At 44.7% G+C, this 23,376-nt stretch overlaps 1 protein-coding gene across 4 annotated transcripts in view; it reads left to right on the top strand.

The window, feature by feature from the left end:
* Positions 1–23,376, top strand: part of Frmd4a (FERM domain containing 4A) — a 582,923-nt gene that overhangs the window by 353,815 nt on the left and 205,732 nt on the right. Inside the window, exon 1 of one of the 4 annotated variants that reach the window (XM_041630656.1) lies at positions 23,002–23,123. The exons of the other annotated variants lie outside the window; for them this stretch is intronic. The gene's annotated coding sequence lies outside the window, so the exon portion shown is untranslated. Of the gene's footprint in view, positions 1–23,001; positions 23,124–23,376 lie in introns of those variants that run through there. 4 annotated transcript variants of the gene reach the window in all.

Raw genomic sequence — 23,376 nt, 5'->3', positions numbered from 1 at the left:
GACCTCTCGCTGAACCTAGAGTTTTATTTCAGCTAGACTGCCTGACCCAGGAAGCTTTAGGGGTCCTTCTACTTCTGTCCCTCAAAACCGAGATCCTAGATATGTTCTGCTGAGTCAGCTTTTCCATGAGTCCTGGCCATTGAAACTCAGGTGTTTGTGTTTGTTTTGCTAACTGAGCCATCACCCCAGCCCGTTTTGTTTTACTGCTTGTTTGAGACAGGATCGTGTATAGCTAAAGACAGCTTTAAATTCCTGATCCTTCTGACTCCACCTTTCAAGTCCTGAGATTATAGCCATGTACCACCAAGCCTGGGTGACATAGCTATTACTATTAATATTATGGTCTGCCCAACTTTGGGCAATTTGCTGGTTAGAACAAGGAGTGTATGATAAATATGAGGTTATACTGACATAGACATTGGACTCACCCCTGGTTTGGAGATGTGTGTGTGTGTGTGTGTGTGTGTGTGTGTGTGTGTGTGTGAGAAGGAAGACTGGCCAGTAGAACTCAAATATGAAGTGTGACACCAGCAGTTTGGAAAAGCAAGTGTCACACTCAGGAGCCCCTGAATGGAGGCTGAGCTCTCTATGTTCTTTAGCGGTGTGTCTTAGCCTTGGGTTTTGTTGACATCTGAAAAACTGAGCCATTTATCTATACATTCCCTGGTTATTCTCTTAAGTTAAGACTTAGCTAAATATCTTCAAGGAAGCATATGTGTATGGCCTTTAAAAGTCACACATGCAGAGGAGCCGAGGAAATAAACTTATCCGTGGGAAGTCTCAGTTGATGTAAGCCCTCCATGCCATGCTCCCCCTACCATGCTGTTTGCTGTGTGTCCAGGAGTTGTGGTCCTTATCATCTCTTTCAGAGAATGTGTGCTGACCTAGGGTTATCTGTGTGGATCACATGCATTTTTACATCCCATTTTTCTCATTTTCTATGATCTTAGTTTCACTAAAGAATGAACTACTCATGGTGGATTATAATGTTGACAAATCAATCCTGCTGTTTGAATACAGTCTACTTATTACTGATGATTACTGTAGGCTGAAGAAGTCATAAATAGGCCAAGCATGGCAGAAAGAGACGAGGTTTCTGTCATATGCCTCACCGTAATGATTCCGTTCTGTTAGCTGTGTCCTAGAGAGAGGAGAAAAATTAGAGTGCTGAAATTGTTGCTTCCTAAATAATTTTTAACTGGTGCTCTACAGTGCTGGTTTTATGTCCTACTTGGGCTTTTACTAGTTGGAAGCGGTATGATCTAATTATTAAAGTGGTAAATCTAGCACTTTAGCCTCGGCTTCTGGTGCTGACGTGAGGGGGACGAGGCATTTGCTCTTAAAGCAGAGTTCTCTTGACTGATGGATGAAAACCACTTTCTCTAGTTCCATAAAATAAGCGACCATCTGCCTGTGGCCAGGTCTCAATTTGGGACAACGTTGAACAGTAATTGGCTTTCTTTTAAAGAAAGAAGGGATTGCACTAGAGGTGTGTCCTGGCTCTATAAAACGTTGTGATCCTTGTGGAGGTCCGTACAGCCTTTGGGCTGACAGAACACAACTGTTCTGTTGCCATCAGACCTTCCCTCTTTCTGTCCACTCCATCCTCACTGGGGTGGACAGCTAAAGTGTTTCTATCTTGTTTAGCTTGAGTTGCTAAAATAAAGGCCTGAGGGACTTGAACAGAACTTGAGGGTCCAAAATCAAGGTGCCAGCAGATCTGATTCCTAACAAGGGTTTTCTCTTGATTTATAGATAGTTGGTTTTGCCTAGTCCTCAGTGCAGTGCGTGAGCTCTGTTCTCTCCTTATTTTAATCCCCTCCCTATATACTGTCTCTGTATATGGTGTATGTTTGTCTGTCTGTGCGTATTCATGCATAGTCATGTCTGTGCATATACATGTATATGTAGACCTACCTGAATGTATGCGTGGCTATATGTTTTCATGTGTGCACACTCATAACAGTGTGTAGTTATGTGGAGACCAGAGACAATCTTGGGTCATTCATCAAGTCAACAAATCATGTACCTTGTTTATTGAGCACAGGTCTCTCACTGGCCTGGGACTCCCTAATAGGAATATAAGCACATGTCACCAAGTCAGCAGGTTCTTTTCGCATGGATTCTGGGCATGGGACTCAGGTCTCATGCTCCCAAAACAAGCACTCTACCAACTGAGCCCAAGCACCAGGATCTGTTCTCTGAAAAAGGCACAAATCACATCCTAGGGGTTTCACCCTTTATGAACCAAATCTAAATGTAACCACCTTCCAAGTAGCTACTCCTCATTGCCATCACACAGAGGGTGAGATTTCTGCATACGAATTTGGGGTGACATCAACATCCAGGACATAGCAACAGACCAGGAACAGAGAGACAGACCAACCATCTATGGAGTGTGCTGTAGAGTGCTTATTCTTCCCGTTGTGTTGCTTATGGCCTCCTTAGGTATTAAAAATGTAGCGACTTTTACATGATGACTGCTATGTACTAAATATGCTCCCTCCAAAGTCAAGTCAAGGCTCTACTCCCTCATCAATAGGCTCAGAACCCTTATAAAAGACCCCGTCCCTCCAAAGGTCCCTTTTCTCTACTTCCATGCTTTTCTCTTCCTCACAGCAGGAAGGCAGCTGCCTACAAGTGGAGAGGCCTTATTAGAATCTGGGCGAGCTGGCACCCTAAGCTCAAATTTTCACCCTCTATAACCATAATAGTAACAGATAGTTATTTAAAATTTTTTATTATATCTTATTTTTCTGCTTGTGGGGTATGTGTGTCATGGTGCACATTCAGAAGTCAGAGGACAACTTGTAGGAGTTGACTTCCTTTTCCCCCTTGTGGGTCCTGGGGACTGAATACAGGTCACTGGGCTCAGCAGGAAGCACCTGTATTCACTGAGTCACCTTGCCAGCCCTAAATGGCTTTTACGAACCACCCAGCCAATGGCATCTTATTATTGTAGCCCAAGGAGCTAAGCTCTGTAAAATGGGACATGTCACCAGACACGCTCTTAAGCATTTGTTAGGTGCCAGGTGCTCCTCTAATACTGACACAGCTATGCAGAACTGGTCATTTTTAGGCCTGCAGGGGAGTTCAGAAGACAGAAATAATAGTCACACTCGGAACAGAGAAAGTGACTCCTGGACCCAAACAAACATGATACGTCTGAGAGAGATGAACGCATTTCTATTATACAAGCTAGATTGAACCTGCTTGGGCGTAGATTCAATATAATTGTTTTAATGGTTAAGATTTTGAAAGAGATGTTTTTTCTTAATTGCTACATTATATTGAAACACTATGTAGAATGCATAATATTGGTCATTTGAGGTATTTTCTAAGCTCTAAGTCTGGTGACATGCTCTCTGACATGGCTGTGCTGTAGCTGCCCTTCTGAAGGCTCTGAGACGTTCCTCTGTGTTTTCCTCTCCTGGACCCTTCCTTTCAAACTGTTCATGCTGTTACAACCCAGAGATAAAGTGGGGCACATAACTGGAAAATGCGGGCGTCTAGTTACTCATTAACTCATTAGCGGGGTGATGGGTGAGCAGCTCTCCACGCGGAACAATGCCCAGCTGGAGTGTAAACAAAGTCACAGACGGCTGGCTCGTGGACAGCCCGCCACACTGTGACAGGGCTGTTCTTTCCGTCTTGTCTGCTGAGGGAACTGGATCCCATCTTTGAAACTCAGTCTATGGAAATCATAACTGGTTGAGAAACACGTGGGGGAGGGTGGTGACGTAGTGGCTTGCCCTCGGTAGACATCAGTTTGGAAGTCTTCAAGAACCTCTCTAAAGCAGGGGTTCTCAACCTTCCTAATGCTGTGACCCTTTACTACAGCTCCTCATGTTGTGGTGGCTCCCAGCCATAAAATTATTTTATTGCTACTTCATAACTAAGTTTTTCTACTGTTATGAATTGTAATGTAAATGTCTGATAGGAAGCCTCACGGGAGTCCTGACCCACTGCTCTAAAGCCTAAAAAGGCCTCTAAAAACAAAGACATCTAGAATGGACTATACGCTGTCATAGAAAATGATCTAGGGATAAAAGAAGAATTAGGAAATAGTTAAATATTTGAAATTCTATCCAGTCTATGGTCCCTCTGCTTCCTGGTTGTTCCCCAACTTCTGCTCGTTATTCCTTTCCTGCCATGGTGGATTTTATCTCCTAAAACTCTGAGCCCACAAAACCCTGTCTCCCATAAGTTATTCTTTACAGGTATTTGGTCACAGCAATAAGAAAAGTAACCACTACAGCGCCCTAAGCTAGCCTTGAATTCTGCTTTCCAGTCTCAGCTCCCCCAAGTTCTGAGACTGCGCACCATGTCTGGATCATTTTCTACCATTTGACTGATATTCATGACATATTGACAGTCCACGGCTTTGACTATACATAATAAATACTCATATATAAATGGGAGAAATCTCACATCTCAAGCTTGCTCTCAAATCTTGTTTCCAAGGCTCAGGCTTCAGAAATTCTCAATACAGTGTTAGCGTTGGAGGCCAGGGTGGGCTGTATAGACCATAGATGCGAGGTGCCATTCTTCCCTGCACCAAGGCTTAACTGACCTCAGTCTGTGCCCGGTACTAGTATTGTTCACAGATCTGGGGAGGAGCAGGGGACAAAACAGATGAAAGGCATCCCTCTGTGGACATCCGTGTCTGTTACAGTATGGAGATAAGTAAAACTGAGTGTTGGGGGGGAAAAAAACGAAGCCAAAAATACAGCTAGGGTTAGAGAGCTTTGTAACTCACAGTGTATCTGCACTCTCTGCCCTGTTTAGCTGCAGCATCAGTGGCAAAAATAAATTGGATTCAACAGCCCAACTAAGGCCGCCTACCCAACAACCACCGCTGCCTGGTTATGGCCCAGATTTTCCATTTTCTCTGTCAAGCCGTGTGGAGAGATTTTGTCTATATCAACCCTGCCAGCAGCAGAGTAACTCTGTTGCAGAGTTTGATGTTTATGGGCAGTGGTTGGTGACTCTGGTTCCTCCCAAGGGATGCATAAACGTATCGTTAGTAAACAGAATCTGTAGCTAGCATTATAGTGCGAAAAAGAACTGTGTGCTGCTGGTGAGTCTCCACCACGCCAGCATCTTCACCCTGTATCATCTCTTAACAACAAGCAAACACACACAAAGAAGCAATCAACAACCATCTACTGAAAATCTGGCATTATCTCTGGAGTCAGACACAACTACCATTGTGCTCTGAGGTTACCTGGCATTATTTCTGTACGGTGCTAGGCAACAAAAACAAGGGTAGATCAACAATGGGCAACATTGAGCAAAGGACCAAGACTCAAGTTCTTGTTCTCTAAAGTGGGCATAAGACCAACTCTGAAAGGTCATTATAGGGATTGTATAAAATTTAGAATAAGTGTTTATATGTTTGGAATGGGCAATAACTGTCATGTTCCTTAGGCAATGAGTAGCAGTTAATTTACCCAATGGATTCCCTCCAGAGCAATACAGGCAATGATCCCCAAAATCTAGACAAGAAATAGGCAGGACTGGGACCCACCAGCAAAGGAAGAGTGAAACCAAGGTCCCAGGAGCCTCTGGCAGAAAGGCCTGACCAATATGGATAAGGGAGACAGAAAGGATGCCCAATGTACACAGTGTAAAGTGGGTACCAGACAGACGGGGGTAAGTGATCCTAGTGACAGAGCTGAAGGACTTGAGACACATCCTCCAGGGAGGAGACATAGAAAATCTTCCAACACCCTTCATACCAAACCCACGGGTGACCGCACTGAGTCATGAAATCATAGAACACACAGGCTGACTTCCATTTTAGAGAGAATTTCTCATCTCCAGTTGACCTGAAGTCCACGCCTCAGAAGTGGTGAGATTCAGACAATGTTGGGTTTGTTCTCGGAGTAGAAATTACTAGTGTTGGGAAACCACAGCGCCCAACTGGAACTTTTTGTTTGTAGCATCTTCTCTCTGACCTGAGGATCAGAAGGGACCTCTGAGGCAAGGGGGCCAGGGACCTACAGGAAATCAGGGTTCCCACTGCAGCAGGGTCACAGGTGACAAGGGGTTTGGATGGGAACCTTCCAGAAATGAAGGTAGTTTCCCATGGGAAGATATTTACTTGTGGCACCTCAGAACTGTATAAAACCCTCCCTCTGTAAATTCCACTCCCAGGTACCTGTTCACCTACCTGTGCTGGTCCTCCAGTCTCCAGCCAATAGTGAAGAACAACTCTATAGGTAGCTTGTGTTGATTTTATCTCTGTTGGGTCTAGGCTTTGGGAGACTAAACACTCCAGTCCCACCAACCATCAGAGCTGGACCTGAGTATACCCTAACCCTAACTGCTGCCACCTTGATATAACTGGATTTACAACCCCCTCCCCCCTACACTCACACCAAATGTAATCCAGGAAACTCAGCTCAGTGTAGTGCCTCGTATGCATTATGAATATCAACATATTATTAACAGATGAAATTGTTACCTTATTAACACAATGTGGCTTATTCCATATTAGAACAGTGCATTTGGGTGTTGATCATATCACATTTTAGGCTCCTAGATTTTGAACAATAAAATTCAAGTTATTTAAAAAGTAATAACTGCTTTTTCATCCTACATATGTGTGGTTGATTTCATCAAACTTTCATATCATGTTGTCAGAAATAATCCTTTTCTCTCTCTCAGTTGCCTGGCTCTTTTTCCAGCACTCTTCTTTTTTGCCACATGAACAATTTGATTTGTAAATCTGGCCAATGGCTTAAAGCAAATATTTGTCAGTATGTAAATAGGCACAGTGCTGTGGCACATAGTCAGAGACTGGTGGACCGCTCTTTAAATGAGAGCTGTTGCTATGGTTAATATTATCAAACTCCACAGATTGGCCTTGATAATCATTAGTATTAAATCACTATGCTGTTGCTCTTGGGAACATTATTCACCAGTTATTTTACACTACTTTGTTGATTTACTCTTTTGGCCATTTTTGAGACACTATCTCACTGTATAGCTCAGGCTAGCCTAAACTCATTATATAGCCCAGGTTAACCTCAAACTTACAACCCTCCTGAGTACTAGAACTATTGGAGTGTGACACCATGCCCATCTTAGTGGGCATTCTTTAGGTGTGGCTGTACTGCCAGATACAACTCCGGCTCTTTGGTAAGGACATAGTTTTGTTTGGTTCTCAAATACTTCATGAGAAACTTTATAAAACTCTCTTACTGAAACTAAAATATTTTTTTTCTACATTTTTTCTACAAAGAGAAAGAGAGGCCAGTGTGTACCCCAGCTTCAGACAACAGAGTTTGGGCTATTTACCATCAAGAAAAAAACAACAAAAAAAAATGAGGGACCGCACTTGTGTCCATGCCTTTTTTAAAAATAAAAACAACTGCATTGATTTCCCTTAGCCCCTGCAGCTATCGGTTTCATGCCCAGAGAGTTGCACTCTGTCCTGCAGTAATTTGGAGACCCTTGAGCCAACATCATCAACACAGATTCCCTGGGACGCCGTCACATGGCGACTCACCTCTATTTAAAATTTCTGCAGGTGAGAATTTCAAAATGTGGGTTTGACTTTTAATGCCACGTAAAGTTGTGTAGCTGAATTTTTTTTTAAGGCAACATTAAAAGGTTTCTGAAGGTACAGTCACCAAAACTCAATTAAAAACGAAGACCCAAATGTATGTGCTGTGCGCGTGAGTCGGCCTAGACTCGGTCATGTAGTACTCCACAACTTCACTGTAGGCTTGGTTCTGCTTGTTGTTCTTGTTCTTGCTGCTTAGGGTTTGATTGGACAGATCTTGTATAGTGCAGGATAGCCTTAAACTTGCTATTGTAGCCAAGATAACCTTAAACTCCTAACCTCCTGCCTCTAATTCTAAGCCCTGGGTTTACAGGCAGGGGCCACCACACCCAGTCACGGCCTTGGTTCTGCATGCCTTGCATACACACTTACTGCTGTGCTCAGTAACACAAAAACTTGCACAACACCAAAAATGCTGCCTGGGCCACCTCAGCTCATTCAAGACAGCTGCACCTTAGAAACCATGGTGTTTTTGCTGTGTACACAAAGGTGTCTGCTCTTATAGAAATAAAGTTGTTTGAAGCCAGGTGTGGTGGCACACGCCTTTAATCCAAGCATGGGAGGTGGGTAGAGGCAGGCAGATCTCTGTGAGTTCAAAACCAGCCTGGTCTCTATAGTAGGTTTTCAAAAAAGGAAAGAAAGAAGGAAGAAAGGAAGGAAAGGAGAGAGGGAGGGAGGGAGGAAAAAATAATAGAACAGAAAATAAAGTAGTTTAATTATGGGAAAGGAAGATTTTTAATATTTTCTTATCATCATTCCCCACATGAGAGAGAAAACACCTATAACTTTGCTTTGTACTGGGGCACGGAGAAGGTTTGACAATACTTCTGAGACACTTTATATTTTTATCTGTGTTATTCCAGACTTTGTATGGGTTCTTGGTCTTTTTGCACTTGTTTGACCTGAAGGAAATTAGCAGTTTGTCTCTGCATTTACAAACTCCAGCTGACCCTGGGTGAGGAAAAAGATGTGCTCAGAATGCTAATTTTCTTTAGGTCACCTTTCAGAAGACGTTTTTGTTTTCTTACATATTTCCTGAAAAAGATAAGGGCAACATGCTTGCACATAAAGTGTTGGTAAACGGTTGATAAGATGAAGACAATAGAAGAAAAGAACAGCAAATGGCAGAAAGGAGGTTAAAACTTTACATAGGGCATCCCAGGCAGACTCACTGAAAAATGATTGAAATTACAGACTTAGGGTGGAATAGTTGGCCCCACAGATAAGAATGCATGCGATTCTAGCAGAAGACCCAGGTTCTGTTCCCAGCACCCATGTTGGGTGCCTCACAACAGCCTCCAGCTCCGCAGGCACCTGCCCTTGTGTGCACATACCCACATACATATATGATAGGATATGAGGGTAGATCATTGAATCTACCTTGGAAAGAAAAGAGGGATATAGAAATGGGTTTAGAAGAATATGAGCAACACCCACACACAGTACACACAATTAAAAGTTGTAGAATTGCAGATTTAGCAAAGAAACATATTAAACTCAAAATTTAAACATGAAGTGAACCTGTGTGAGTAAATTCCATATGATATGCGGGACATACTTATACAAGTCATTTACTTTCTGCCTTCCTGAAATCCAGACCAGAGGTACCATCAGTTTCCGTGTCAAAGGAATGGAAACTCGGAGAAGTAATGGTTGCTGGACAAATGAGTAAGTGGTAGGGAAGTGTGAGAGGCAGCGGAGACACTGAACACAAGGCAGCTTACAAGAACTTGACTGTCTGTTTTTTAAAAAGCAACATAAAGAACCGTGCTCCACTCATTTGCTGACATCTGTGTATGCCAGTATTGATGTCTCTCAAAAATACTGTGTTAAGGCCGGGCAGTGGTAGCACACGCCTTTAATCCCAGCACTCGGGAGGCAGAGACAGGCAGATCTCTGTGAGTTCGAGGCCAGCCTGGTCTACAAGAGCTAGTTCCAGGACAGGAACCTAAAAAGCTACGGAGAAACCCTGTCTCGAAAATTAAAAAAAAAAAAAATACTGTGTTAAACTAAAAAACTTACTGAGGGGGACAGTATATGCTGGCAGATGTTTTTGAAAGGTTCATAAACACGAAAGATTGTGTACTATTTATGGCTGTCTATTTATATGGCCAAAGGATAAAAAATAAATGTGATAGTCACCACATTAGAGGATAATCAGCTTCTGGGAAGGGAGATAGAAAGGATGAAGGGTGTGGAGTTAATCTTCTTCCTCCTCTTCCTCCTGCTCTTCCTGCTCTTCTTCCTCTTTCTCCTGCCCTTCCTCCTCTTCCTCTTCTTCCTCTAAAGCCCGAAGCAAATAAGGCCAGATGTTGAGCCACAATAGTGGTTGCATAGGCATCCAATAAATCTTCTGTGCTTATCCGAATGCTTGTAATATCATTTAAAAGATGTTTTTGATATAAAGAGCAACATGGAAATTAAAGAGAAGACAAGGCATGGTGGTATATACCTGGAATCCCAGCACTTGGCAGGCTGAGTGAGGTAGGAAGACCCTGAGTTTGAATACAACGTGGGCTATAAAATGAGATACTCTTCTTAAAAAAAGGAAGGGAGGGAGGGAAGAAGATAGAGAGTTTCAGAACTTTGGGTGCTTTTTGTATTATAAGGAACTTGGCCCAGCAGGAAGTAGCCTCTGAGTGTACTTGTGCCATCTGTAAGAATCACGTGCAGTCTGAGCAGGTGACAGCTGTGGAGGAGCAGGGCGCGTGGCTTCAACAGGCAAGCTGTCTGTTCTCATTCTGAGTATCCCACGGGTTTACCAGGAGGCACCGCCAGTCTAGGTACTCCTCTTCGCTTGTTTCCTCATCTGGCCGGTGGGAAGAAATGGCATGTGCCTACAACTGTCAGAATGCTTCTGAGCAGGGAAGAGGGAACAGTCCCTCAATCCTGACAGTGTCTGTTGGGTTTCATTTTGTGTGATCTGGAATCTTCCAGAAATGAAGACTGAGAAGTTAAAGAGTAAGGCTGCTTTCTGTTCTTCTCTGTGGGCTTTTCCGATGGTAACCTGAGCTTAGTTCCAGCACCACTAACACACTGGGGATCCCTGGGACTTTCAATTCGCTTGCTTGTTTGTTTAGTGACTTTGGACTACAGGAGTCTTAGCTGGTAGACTAAACCAGCAGGTCACGTGTGGGGATGTGTGTGCTACTGCACAACACACCGCCCCTGAGGAGCAGTGACACTTTTGGGGTGGATGGCATTCAAAGCAAGTGTCCTTATGTGTGTGACCCCCCCACCACCACTTGGCATCCTTAGAAAGAGAGCCTTGTTCCCAGACTGTTGGACACTCAGAGGTCTCTTAAGGGGACCTGAGTTCTCTCCTAAGCTAGTGACAGACAGGCTCACAGAACATTCTAGACTAGGACAGAGCACAGCATACTCTGAGGAAAGAAGGGAATATAGGACATAATTATTTAAGCTTCCTTTGATTTATTTACAGGCCTGAACTCACCTGGGGTCTCGTTAAAGCTCACAGCACTTGCATATAGGGATGAAATGAAGCATTAATAGCTACTTGGTAGACGTCAGGGCACTGGATAAGGCCAAGAGCTGCCAGATTCCTTGCCCCCAAGTGGACACACACATGTAAATAAGAATACTAATAGCAGGTCTTTTACACAATACACGCTTTGTTCCAAGCTCTCTATGTACTTTGTGCGATATAATACCTACAGCCTACTCAGGAAGCTGAGACGAAGAGCTCTAGCACTCTTAACATAATGGTACATGATTAATAGGGCATCAGTCTCTGGCTCAAACTCCAGCTTCCGTTACCACAGTCTGCTCTCCACAACCTTGGTCTAGAAGGTCCTCAACCTTCCTGATGTTGCAACCGTTTAATATAGTTCCTCCTGATGTGGTGATCTCTAACCATGAAATTATTTTTGTTGCAATCTTGTAACTGTATTTTTCCTACTGTTACAAATGTCTGCGTTTTTCTGATGGTCTTCAGCAATGCCTGCGAAAGGGTCATTTGACCCCAAAGGGACTGTGACCCACAGGTCGAGAACAGCTGGTCTAGAGAACAGCTGATGACACCAGTTTCAGCCTGCTCTGTAGACTGGTGAGGGGAGCTGGCAGAAAGAGTTCAGTGGACCTGTCCACATCCTCCTAGGGAAGGGACACGGAATCAGGATAACAGACGTTAAGGTTGGGTCAAAAATCAAAACAAGCTATAAGCAGCTGTATTTAAAACCTCTGACTGTATAGACGGAGCTCATTAAGGTGTGCAGACTTTGAGTCTGGTTCATTTGGGTGTGTGATGTTTATATTATTTGCGAGTTCCTTTATAACAACTTTTTTTTTAAAAAAATTAATATATACCCAAAATGATGCTGTACCACAATAACTCACAAGGTGTGGGCTCAGCCTGTCCATGTGTTAGTCATCTTTTTATTACTAGCACCAAATACCGGGCAGAAACAGCTGGAAGGAAACTGATCTCACAGGAAGCCTCTCACAGTCTGAGAGGCTTCAGCCACATAAGCCGGTGTGGTCAGCCTGAAGCTGGTGGTAAGGCAGACATTGTGGAGAAGAAGGAACAGCAAAACAAAGCTGATAAGCTCCTGGCAGCCAGGAAAAAAGAGCCACAGACAAGATAGATCTTTCTGGGACACTCCCTCTAGCCACCCACCTCCTTTAGCTGTGCCTCGCTGCCTAATTTCTGCCATTTCCCAATAATACCATCAGTTTATGAATCCATCAGTGAATGAAGGGCCTGACCTCTGATCCAGCCTCCCCTCATTTTTTAACAACTAAATCCTAACACCTGAGCCTTCAGGGGACAACCATAACACTCTGTCACTGAGCTTGTCACTGTCTGTCCATGTCACTGTGACAGAATGACTCTAGGCTTAAAGGGAAAAGAAAAAAAAGATTTCTTTTGGCTCATGCTTTCCGGAGGTCTCAGGCCACCATGGTCGGGAAGATGGCAGTAGAAACACTTCCGCAGCTGGAGGAGGGAGCCTGCAACAATGGCTTGTTCTCATTGGTGCAGTTCAGAAGCAGAGAAAGCGGGCAGAAACCAGAAAGGGTTATGTTATTCAAATGTCCACCTCTAGTAACCTGGATCTGTTGGCCAGACTCCGCCCTCTAAGGTCCCACAGCCTTCAAGATAGCACCACAAGCTAGACACCAAGTGTTCAAATCAGGAGCCTCCAAGGGAAATTTCAAGTTCAAACCATAACACTCCAGGACACTTCCTGAACTCTGCAGTGCTTCCCTGGGGTGCAAGTGATTATGAGTCCTAGGCTGGCTGTCATCCAGCCCTATGCTCAGGCTTCTAGGTTCCCATCCTTTCCCAAGCCTCCACTTCCACACACCAGGGAGGGTCCCCACTGCATCCTCTTGGCTGGCCCACGTCTCTTATAGACACTACATACAATACATACAATACAAAGAACATGCTTGGAGAGGGGCTTCCTAGAGACACTCTTAGATCAAATCCACCTTCTTGTAGGTGTAGAATTTTAGCCTATTGCTTAGTCTTGTTGTTGTTGCTGTTGTTGTTTTGTTTTGTGTTTGTTTGTTTGTTTTTCAAGACATGGTTTTTCTATGTTGCTTTGGAGCCTGTCCTGGAACTAGCTCTTGTAGACCAGGCTGGCCTCGAATTCACAGAGATTCACCTGCCTCTGCCTCCTAAGTGCTGGGATTAAAGGCATGCGCCGCCACCACCTGGCTTATTGCTTAGTCTTTTAGATCTTTTGTTTCTGGTTCTATGCAATAGAAAGTGGTAAACCCGCATGGGGCTGAAGTTAAAACTATAAATATTGTGCAGAGTGTGCCTTGGACCACTTGGCACATAATAGATATCATCATACCAGTATTGAGAGTTGCTCTCAGATCAAGCTTCACCCTCTCCAAGTAAGTTTTCTTTTCTCTCTCTCTCTCTCTCTCTCTCTCTCTCTCTCCTTCCTTCATTCATTCCTTCCTTTCCTCTCTCCTTCTTCCCATTTGTTTCTTTCTTTCCTTTAGAAATTTTCACCACAATTTAAAAATGTTTAAGTTCACACAAACATATATTATGCACCGGGTAAACCCACCCCCATGACCTACCTTTCCTTTTCTCTCCTCCCTCTCACTCAGTCCCTGCTGTCCCCTCAGATGGTTTTTCTCCCATCTTCATGTCACATCTACCATATAAAATCTAAGAACCGTAAATGACAGGAAGCATGAAATAGTTGTCTTTCTGAGATGAGGTTAATCCATCTCAGAAATTTAGTATGATTATCTCCAGTTGTATCCATTTTCCTTAAAAAGAAAAAAAGCAGAATTTTATTCTTCTTAATGGCTGGGAAGAATCCCAGTGTATATATACACCGCATTTTCTTATCTGCCCCCTGTTCATGGACACCGAGGCTGTTTCCATAACTTAGCTATTGTGAACAGGGCTGCACAAATGCAGACAGGCAGGTGTGTCTGTGGCATGTTTATTTTGGAGTCCTTTAGGTAAATACCCAAGAGTGAGGACCATATGGTAGATTTTTCTTTTTAATGTTTCGAGTCTAATTGTGTATTTACTGTAGTATGGCCGTGGGCACGCACCACGGTGCACATGTGGAGGTCAGAGAACAACTTCAGGAAGAGGTTCTGTCCTTCCACCATGTAGGTCTCAGGGACTAAACTCAGACATTCAGGCTTGGCTGTGAGTGCCTTTACCTCTGGGACATCTCATCACCCCACTCCTCTACCATAACGTCCATAGTGCCTGGACCAATTTATATTCCAGAAGCAATCTGTGAGTGTTCCCTTTGCCCACACCCCTGCCAGCATAATGACTGCTCATGCCCACTGTGAAGAGGTGGGATCTCAGCGTACTTTGACTTTGCATTTCTCTGATGACTAGTGAGGCTGAGCATTTCTTCATGGCTTTTGTCATTTGTATTTCGCCTGCAGAGAAGTGGCTGTTCCCTTCATTGTCCCGTTTACTGGTTGAGTTATTAGATTTCTTGTTGCTTAACTTATTTTAGTTCTTTATATATTCTCGATAATAATCCTCCTATATATTCTAGATAATATAGCTAACAATCTCTTTTCCTCTGAGGGAATTTTCTTTGTAAAGAGCACAGAAGTTCTTCTTTGGTGACCCATCTCCAAGGGACTCCCCTTTCCTCACTAACTATTTCCTCTTCCACTGAGAACCCAGCCTCCTTTCTTTTTCTTTTCTTTTTTTTTTTTTGAGAAATGTCTTGTAAAGACTCCAAAAACACCAATAAGTAAATAAGCACATGCAAGAAAAACTTAGTCTTCCAAAAACAGATACTAAAAAATTTAGAGTGCTCAGGGGAGGTGGGAAGATGTGTTTCAAAACAGAAGAAGACATTCTCCATTAGGAAGGCTTTTAGAAAGAGTTGTTTTTATTTTTAGTTGTTCATATGTATGTGTGTGTGTCTGTGTGGTTGTGTTCATGTTCTCACAGTGGTCACAGATGCAGGAAGAGGGTGCAGAGACTCTGGATCTGGAGTCACCAGTGGTTGACAGCAACCTGACATGGGTGCTGGGAACTGAACTCTGCCCTGGGCAGCAGCAGTCTGCACTCAACACTGAGCCCCAGAAAGAGTTTTTGTTGAGCCCATACAAACTGCAGTGCAGGGATCCCAGAGAAAGATAACCTCTGGGATCAGCCTGTGGCTGTCCCAGTTCACATATGAAAGTGGACTACAGCTTTGTACAACAGTTATGTGGAATTTCATGTATACACTGGTCAAGATTATTTCCTACCACCCCAGACAGTCCTCTTTATTGTTGTTGTTAATACTAATATTATTATTATTATTATTATTATTAATATTATTATCTGGATGGATTTAATTATAAAAATCTATTGGGTCTAATTATTAAAAAATGATTACAATTTTTGGCCCAAAGAAAGCAATAAAAAATTAAACACACCATGTACAAAGCTACACAATTTAACTGTGGATATAATAAAGTTGTTAAAACAAAAACAGCATTATGGAGATTCCTACCCACAAGGAATTTCCAACAAGGTGCAGAATTCAGATGCCTAAGGAGATGTTTATGTTAAAGGAGAGGGGGTGGGGAGCACCCAAGGAAGGCTTCCTGGAGCAAAGAGGATTTGGTTAAATCTGAGCAGTGAGTGGGAGTCCACAGAGTGTGGAGAGAAAGAGAAGAGCTCCAGCCTCATGCCCACACACAGAATGTGGCATAGAAACGGAAGAAGTAAGGGCAACCTCAACAGAGTCTCATTTCCTCAGAGGGAAGACAGAGTGTGATGTGTGTGTGTGTACTCATATATTTATGTGTGCGTGTGAGGTATATAGCTGTGCACATATATATGTGTTGGTCAGAAGTCAACATCAAATGTCTTTTTTAATTACTTGTAACTTTTTGTTTAACTTACTCTTTGCCAGTTTAATACATGTATTTACTGTATCTTGGTCATATTCAACATAATCGTCCCACCTCCCCCAGTACCCTCAATATTTCCACCTTCACCTCTCTCTCTCTCCCTGCCTTCCTTCCTCCTTCCCTCCAAGTTGAGTTAGTGTTGAACATCGTACGTGAAGTCATACCTCAAAAAGAACATGACTCTCTTTTCCCCAGCAGTCCTCAGCTGGGACACAGGGTCTCACACTGAACCCTAGCCTATCCACTTATCTAAAGTAGCTGAGTAGCAAGCCCTGGGAGTTCTGTGTCTATTCCCAGGGCCGTGATTACAGGCAGGCACCTCCACTCCCAGCTTTTTAGGTGGGTACAAGGGATCCAAGCTCAGATTAGATGCTCACACTGTGGGGCAAGTACCTGATTGACTGAGCTATCTCCCAAGCATCTCAATACAATGTCATTGCTTGCTTAAGATTTGGATTGATTGGTCCATCATCTCTGCAGTGTTAGAAACTGCAGCTGAATAAGGAATACTTGCTGATAATCTTTTCCACTTAGTTCCACGAATATCTCTACCTCCGTTGCCTGTTGTAATAAGGTAATCAATAACAATAGTAATTTCTATTCAGTGGTCACTAGGCCAGACACTAGAAAGGAGACAATGCTTCCGAATATGTAGTCATGGAAAGGGGACATAGCTGACGGATAGGAGCTCTGGCAGCAGACTGCCTTAGTGCATTGTCACCCTCCGTAAGACACGATGTAGCTGACCAAACCTCTACATATGACTCAGCCCTATCACCTGTAAGTGGTGGTAATAGTGGTTTCCCATCCCAAAGGGCTACTGAGACTATTAAATGAGTTATTATATGTAATGAGTTGGTATACTGAAAGCACATAATCAGTACCTGGTACTGGGCAAGCATTAACTATGCACGTTAATATATATTTCAGAGTAAGTAAATAGAGAGAATTGTCCTAAAAGCCAAGCTTAGCTACTTGAATACACTTCTCGTAGGAGTTAATTGCATACTGTGGTACTCACTGTAATACAGTTGTTCCCTGGGGACTCAACCTTACATTAATTAGCTTGTGATGTTTTGATTGATTCTTGTGAGTGTTTCTGAAAGACTTGCCTTGGATTTATGCTGTCTTGGATGGAGACTGTCTAAATCATGATTCCCACCCAGGAAAATGCTAAGTAACTGTCTAATGTCCTGAGAACGGGGTTTATAAAAAGCATCACAATTGGGATGAAGAGAGGAGAGTGGATAAAGCACTCGCCACACAGGCATGAGGACCTGAATTCAGATACCCGGCACCCACATAAAAAGCTGGGCGTGGTGGTGATGCACATATGTAGTCTTAGCACAGTGAATGGCTAAAGATAGAGGCTTGGAAACCAGCCTGTCTAGCCAATTGCTCAGCCCCAGATTCAGTGAGACTCTGTCTCAAAACAAACAAACAAAACAAAAACAACAAAAAAACAAGAAAAAAGTGGGTTTGTGACAGGCACCTAACGTTATTCAAACCCTGCATTCCACACAAACATCATGCTCTCTTGCTCATTCTCTCTCTCTCTCTCTCTCTCTCTCTCTCACACACACACACACACACACACACACACACAAACATGTACATACACCATACATGCATACATATAAAACGTAATTATGACAAAATTACATCATCATTTTATAAACTAATGAGATAAAACACAGCTGTATGATTACATCATATGTACACCAGGGACCAGTGTTTTAATGGCTTTATCCCAGGGCATGAAAGAAGATGGAATTATTTTTTTAATTATTTTTTTTATGTGCACTGGTGTTTGACTTGCATGTATATCTGTGTGAGGGTGTCAAATTCCCTGGAACAGGAGTTATAGAGAGTTGTAAGCTGCCATGTAGTTGCTAAGAATTGACCTCAGGTCCTCTGGAAGAGCAGCCAGTGTTTTTAACTACGGAGCCATCTCTCCAGCCCTAAGATGAAATTCTTAATGCTTTATACCAATGACTCATAATTGTCCTTTAGTTGGTTTTGAAATGAAGAGAAGCAAGGACTGGGTATAAAAATAATAATTAAGTTCATTCAAAATCTGCCCCGCACTTTAATCTGCTCCTGGGAAGACTTTCTCCCTCCTTACAACCTGGTTGAAATATACAACGAAAACACGCTTGAGTCATTTGTTAGAATTAGAGAATGGAGAACCGAAGGCCAGCCCCCAAAAGGTGCAGGTTGGGAAGCATGTAAGAACACAGCAACAGATGCATGGAACATCTTCCAAAGCCAGCCCCTGCTTCCCATCCGGGCTCCAGCCCATGCTTTGTAATGCATAGAGGAGAAATCTGTGACCACACCTACCATGTCTGAGAGCATGTTCAAGTACATAGCAGATGGTAATACAGCACGGAAAATAAGAGCTCTGAGTCTCTAAAGGGTAAATAAAGGCATGTCATGCATGATACTTAGTCTTTTGAAGCTTGCAGCTGCATCTGTAGAAGAGGAATAAAATAGCCACCAGTTTAGAGGAATCTAGTGATTATCAACAGATCTTTGCAGTGTTCCTAGCACATTCTGAGTACAGTAGTAACATCAATGTTACTTTCAATGGCAGGGGCCATGTGCAATGACAAGCATGTGGGAGTGGACAGAACAATTGTGGAGAGCTGATTCTCACCTTCCACCCTTGTTTTGAAGTAGAATCTCTCTTCCTATTTCTCGCTGTTGTGCTGAGTTCTCCAGGATGTCCCAGTCTGTAAATTCTCTCATCTCTGCTTCTCATCTTGCTGTGGGAGGGCTGGGATGACAGGCACATGTTGTGACACGTGCCTTTTTACATGCGTTCCAGTAGTCTGAACTTAGTCATCAGGTTTGCATGGTGTTCTCATCGGTGTTCTGTTGCCGTGAAGAGACACCATGACCAAGATAGCTAGCTCTTATGAAAGAAAGCATTTAAGCGGGGGCTTGCTTAGAGCTTCAGAATCTTAGTTCATTATCATCATGGCAGGGAACATGGTGGCACACTTGACAGTAGAGCAGTAACTGATAGCTAATCTGCAGGCCAAGAGAAAGCCCTGGCGTGGGCATTTTGAAACCTCAGAGTCCTCCCCCAGTGGCACACTTCCTCCAACAAGGCCACACCCACTCCCACAAGCCACTCCTCCTAATTCTTCTCAAATGGTGCCACTCCTGATAACTAAGCATTCCAATATTTGAGCCAATGGGGGCCATTTTTATTCAAACCACCACATATGGAAAACACTTTTATTCAATGAGCCTCTTTCACTCCCACCCCCTGCTTGCTTGCTTTCGTCCTTCCTTCCTGTCTGTCTTTCTCACTCTCTTTGAGATAGGATTTCATTTTATAGGCTAGGCTAGCTTTGTGTTGCTGCAGGCCTCCTTCACCAGCCTCCCAAGAGCTGACAGAGGGACAGAGGAGGGAGGGCAATGAGCCACCATGGCTCCTGGCTATCTTCTGCTGTGCTACAGACCTAGTTAGAGTCCAAGTCTAGAAGGACACCTCATCACTGAGCTCCTCTCTGATATAATTATGACTGCATGATTTGGAAAATACTAATATGTGTCCATGTTAGGCCAGACACGCATCTTATTGACAGATCTATTTGTTTGAGACAAGGTTAACTTACTAGTTGGCTAAGCTGGCCTTGAACTTATGATTACTTGCCCTCCCAAGTACTGAGATTATAGGCATGTACCACCATACCCAGCTAAGACAAGAAATCTTTATGATTTATCTGAACACATGAAGTACAAGCTAAGCCCCAAAGGAAAGAGCTAGATAGCCAAAGTTTATATATTGCCTGGAAAGAAAGTCAAGATTCCAGAAGAAGATGGCATGGGTTATACGAGGGGGAGGAGTGAAGGCTGTTCAGTTATGAAGCTAAATTTTCAGTCTCATTTGCTTGTGGGTTATCAGGAGAGACCTCTGAGCTCTTTTTTACTGTGGTTTCCTAGTCAAGAAGAGTCCTCTGGCATCTGCTACCTCCCTAACTACGGTGCACAGGTACAAATTTCATTCACAGAGGAGCAGGTGATGTTTGAGATTGGGCTGGGTTTCTCTGAATTGCCATTTCAAAATACACCAAAGAAATAAGTCTCAAATGGGACATACTCTGGGGTCCTGCATGTGCTGAGAGAAGTAAATGAGGTGTGTTTGTGAAGAGTTCCAAAGAGGGCCACACTCTGTGTGTGGAACCCAGACCTGGATGCTAACAAGGATCTAGCCACACAGTAAGTGGAGTAGGCCCAGATGGCATTAGGAACAGGGAACATAAAAGGGAAGGGAAGAGTTCCTAGGGCAGAAATGAGACAAGAAGAATAAATGTGACAGATGGGATGATGAAGAGCCATGATCAGCCACCACAGCCTCTAAGCAGGGCAGTGATAGGACCCAAGTAGCTTCTAAAGTCTTCACTGCTGGGCAACAAGGGCATGAATGAGCACTTGGCCTGTGTGGGAACTTGGAGGGGGGCGGTTATGAAGTTGTGGGATAGAGGGGTGGCTGGGATCTTTGTGGGACCAAACGACCAAAAGTAAGGCGATGTATCAGAAGGTCCCCAGTCACCTGAACCGGAATAGTCTTTATCATTAAGAAGCTGGAAAGATGCAGAGAAGTTACAGGGTCCAACCTGACTTTTGAAAGAACTGCTCCCACTTTTGTGGATGATGTTTGCGAAGCAGGAGACGGGAACCTGTTTACATCTGAAGACAGTGGTTACTAATTGTACACCAATCACAACTGGAGAAAGACAATGGTCTACCCTCTCCAAGATATTCTCTCTCTCTCTCTCTCTCTCTCTCTCTCTCTCTCTCTCTCTCTGTATGCCTTGTGTGTGTGACTGCAAGGGTCAAAGTTCAACTTCAGGTGCCTGCTTCAATCATTATTCACCATATTTTACAACACTGCATACCCCACCTTTTTTAAACGTATTTTTTTACACGCTGGGGATGCAAACTCAGGGCCTCCTGCTTGCGTGGCCAGCACTTTACCAGCTGAACCCTCTCCCCAGTTCCTTCTCTAGGAACTTCTGAGAGACATTTTTTTACTTCAGGCTGGGTGATTCATGAACGTAAGGAAAGAAGGAACACACAGGAACACTCTGTCCCTGCTCCTGCCTTGTGGGTGACTGATGTTTTGGTACCCTAGCAAACCTGGAAGGAGGATTTGCCAATAGGACAGTCCACGGCATTGGAAACTCCAGCTGCCAATGGGACAAAGTGGCAGGGTCTCCTCTAAGAATGGCAACGAAGTGTGTAAGAGAAGTGCTACAGGCTTGAACATCAGCTTAGTTTTGCGGTCAAAACGTGTTGGAATTGGAAATAAACTGCTTGCTTGCAACTCAGTATTCACCCTAGCGTGTGTGGGGTCTTGAGTTCAGTTCCCAGCACAAAAAAAAAAAAAATGGGGCACGGGGCAAAGAAGAAATAAAACTGCCTCTAACAGTCCCAGGAAGAGAGGAGATGGTGTCAGGCACTTGTAAAAGAGTTGGACCTTGTGTTAGGACAATCCCCCCAAAGTCCTGAAACAAAATATGATTCAAATCCAGTTTCCCATTCCTTAGATTTAGATTCTCATGTCAAGACCCCTGGGCTCTTGATCTCATCAGCCTGAAATGAGACTGCTGGCCCTTAATGTGGATCCCCACTCCCCCGCCTGCCAACAGTACTTGAAAAGGGTTCTCTTCCGTTGAGTGCGAGACCTCTTGAAACTGTCAGAAATTCTCACCAGTGATCCTAAAAGGAGACCGTGGATGTAGTGTGGGAGAGACAACAGGATGTGAGCTGGGTGTGGGGCCCAGTGGTGGAGCGTTTGCCTCGCGTGGACATGCCTAAGTTCCACCCTCCACATAGAAGCAAGGATCTGTTCTCTTGGTAAAGTTCATGAGTCTTCAGTGCCTGGGGCAGCCTGGCAATAATGGTGCAGGCGATGGGGTGGAATGAAATCTCCCCTCTGGCCTGGAGGGTAAATGGACGTATCCTGAGAACCCAAGAAGTGGTAGGTTCTGAACAAAGATTGAAACAAGCAGTGTTTTTGCTAAGTGGGTGCTTGTGCCCGGTTCTTTTATTTTATCAACTGTGTTTTGACAGTTAGTGGGGGGGGGGGGGGGGATGTGTCTCCAGCAATTTGAACTCCTCAGGCAGTAAACATTTAGACAGACAATGTGAATTGAGTTATTGTTCTTGTGAGTTTCTTTTCTTTCCTTTTTTGAAAGGGAGCCGAGCAGGCTCCTTTGCCTCCCCCAGGTCTCTGGAAATGGAAGTCTCCCTCTCCTAGGGACAGAGCGAATCCTTAACAATAGCCCTATGACTAGGTTATCTTATAGCCACCTCCATTCCCCAAGAGTTAAGGAGAGATTAACATTTAAGACAATTGAACTAGATCGAGGGGGGAGAGCTACACCTCCAGCCATCGGATCTGTGTTCTCTGGCTCGCAGGGTAGGAGAGGGTCTCGCGTTTGGGGTGGGTCTGGGTGGGTTTGGGTGTCTTGTAAAGAAGTGGGGGTCCTCCAGCTCACAATCACCCTCCTCAGCATCTCCGCGCGCGCTTCTGATGCGCGCAACCTCTCTCTGGTCTACGAGCTAACTTTGCATCGCTTGCGGGTGCGGCTAGGAGCAGTGGGAAAGAAGCCAGAGGCAGTTCAGCGGGTGACTTGGGGTGTCCTTGGCTGGCCCGGGCCCCGGGGAAGCAGACGATCTCATTGTCCTGGGATCTGGTGGCGAAAGGAGGCCCCGCCAGCGGGCGCGCGCTCAGTCCCTGCTTTGCAAAGGATTGAACCGCCACCCCAGCAGACTCCAGTGCCGGGCACCATGCGGCGGACCGGGCGCCGCGGGCCGCGGGTCCCCGCGCGGGAGAGGGGCGGGCTGGTGGCCGTGCGCCCTGGCGCTGGGCCAGGCTCGGCGTGAGCAGCGGCGCGAGCGGGCGATGGGCTGACGGAGCCCCGTGGCGGGCGCGGCGGGGACTGGGGTGGCGGCGGGGGCGGGGACGGGGACGGGCGCGCCAGCACCGGCAAGGCGGCTGCGGGCGCCGCGGAGGAGGCGGAGGCGGCGCCGGGCTCCCAGGCCGCCTGGTAGGCCAAGGGCCTGCGCCCGGGACGAATGGGAAGCTGGTTTCCGTGGACTAGCCTCTTACAACCCGAAGTTCCTCGGCTCCCTTAGAAGAGCAAAAAAATAAAAGGTAACGTGTCTTTGTTTCCCGGTCGCGGTGGCAGGGGGGCGATTGATGATGCTGTACTTTTGAACCCATTTTCCAGTGCTGTACTGGGCAGCAGGGACCTGCCACTTCTTTTCTAGGGTCTTAGAGGCTTTTATTTCGCGTCTGTTACATTTTTAAAATGCAAACCCCACGTGGGGCAAATACGATGCTATCTTTTACCAGCCCTTCCCCCCTACACACGCGCGCGCACACACTACACACACACATACACACG

Source organism: Microtus oregoni, unplaced genomic scaffold, assembly GCF_018167655.1.
Source record: "Microtus oregoni isolate MIOR12 unplaced genomic scaffold, Mior012 000035F_ref0000213, whole genome shotgun sequence".
Taxonomy (NCBI): Eukaryota; Metazoa; Chordata; class Mammalia; order Rodentia; family Cricetidae; genus Microtus; species Microtus oregoni.
The sequence above is the reverse complement of the archived record's forward strand: the minus strand, read 5'-3'. Positions and strand labels throughout refer to the sequence as shown.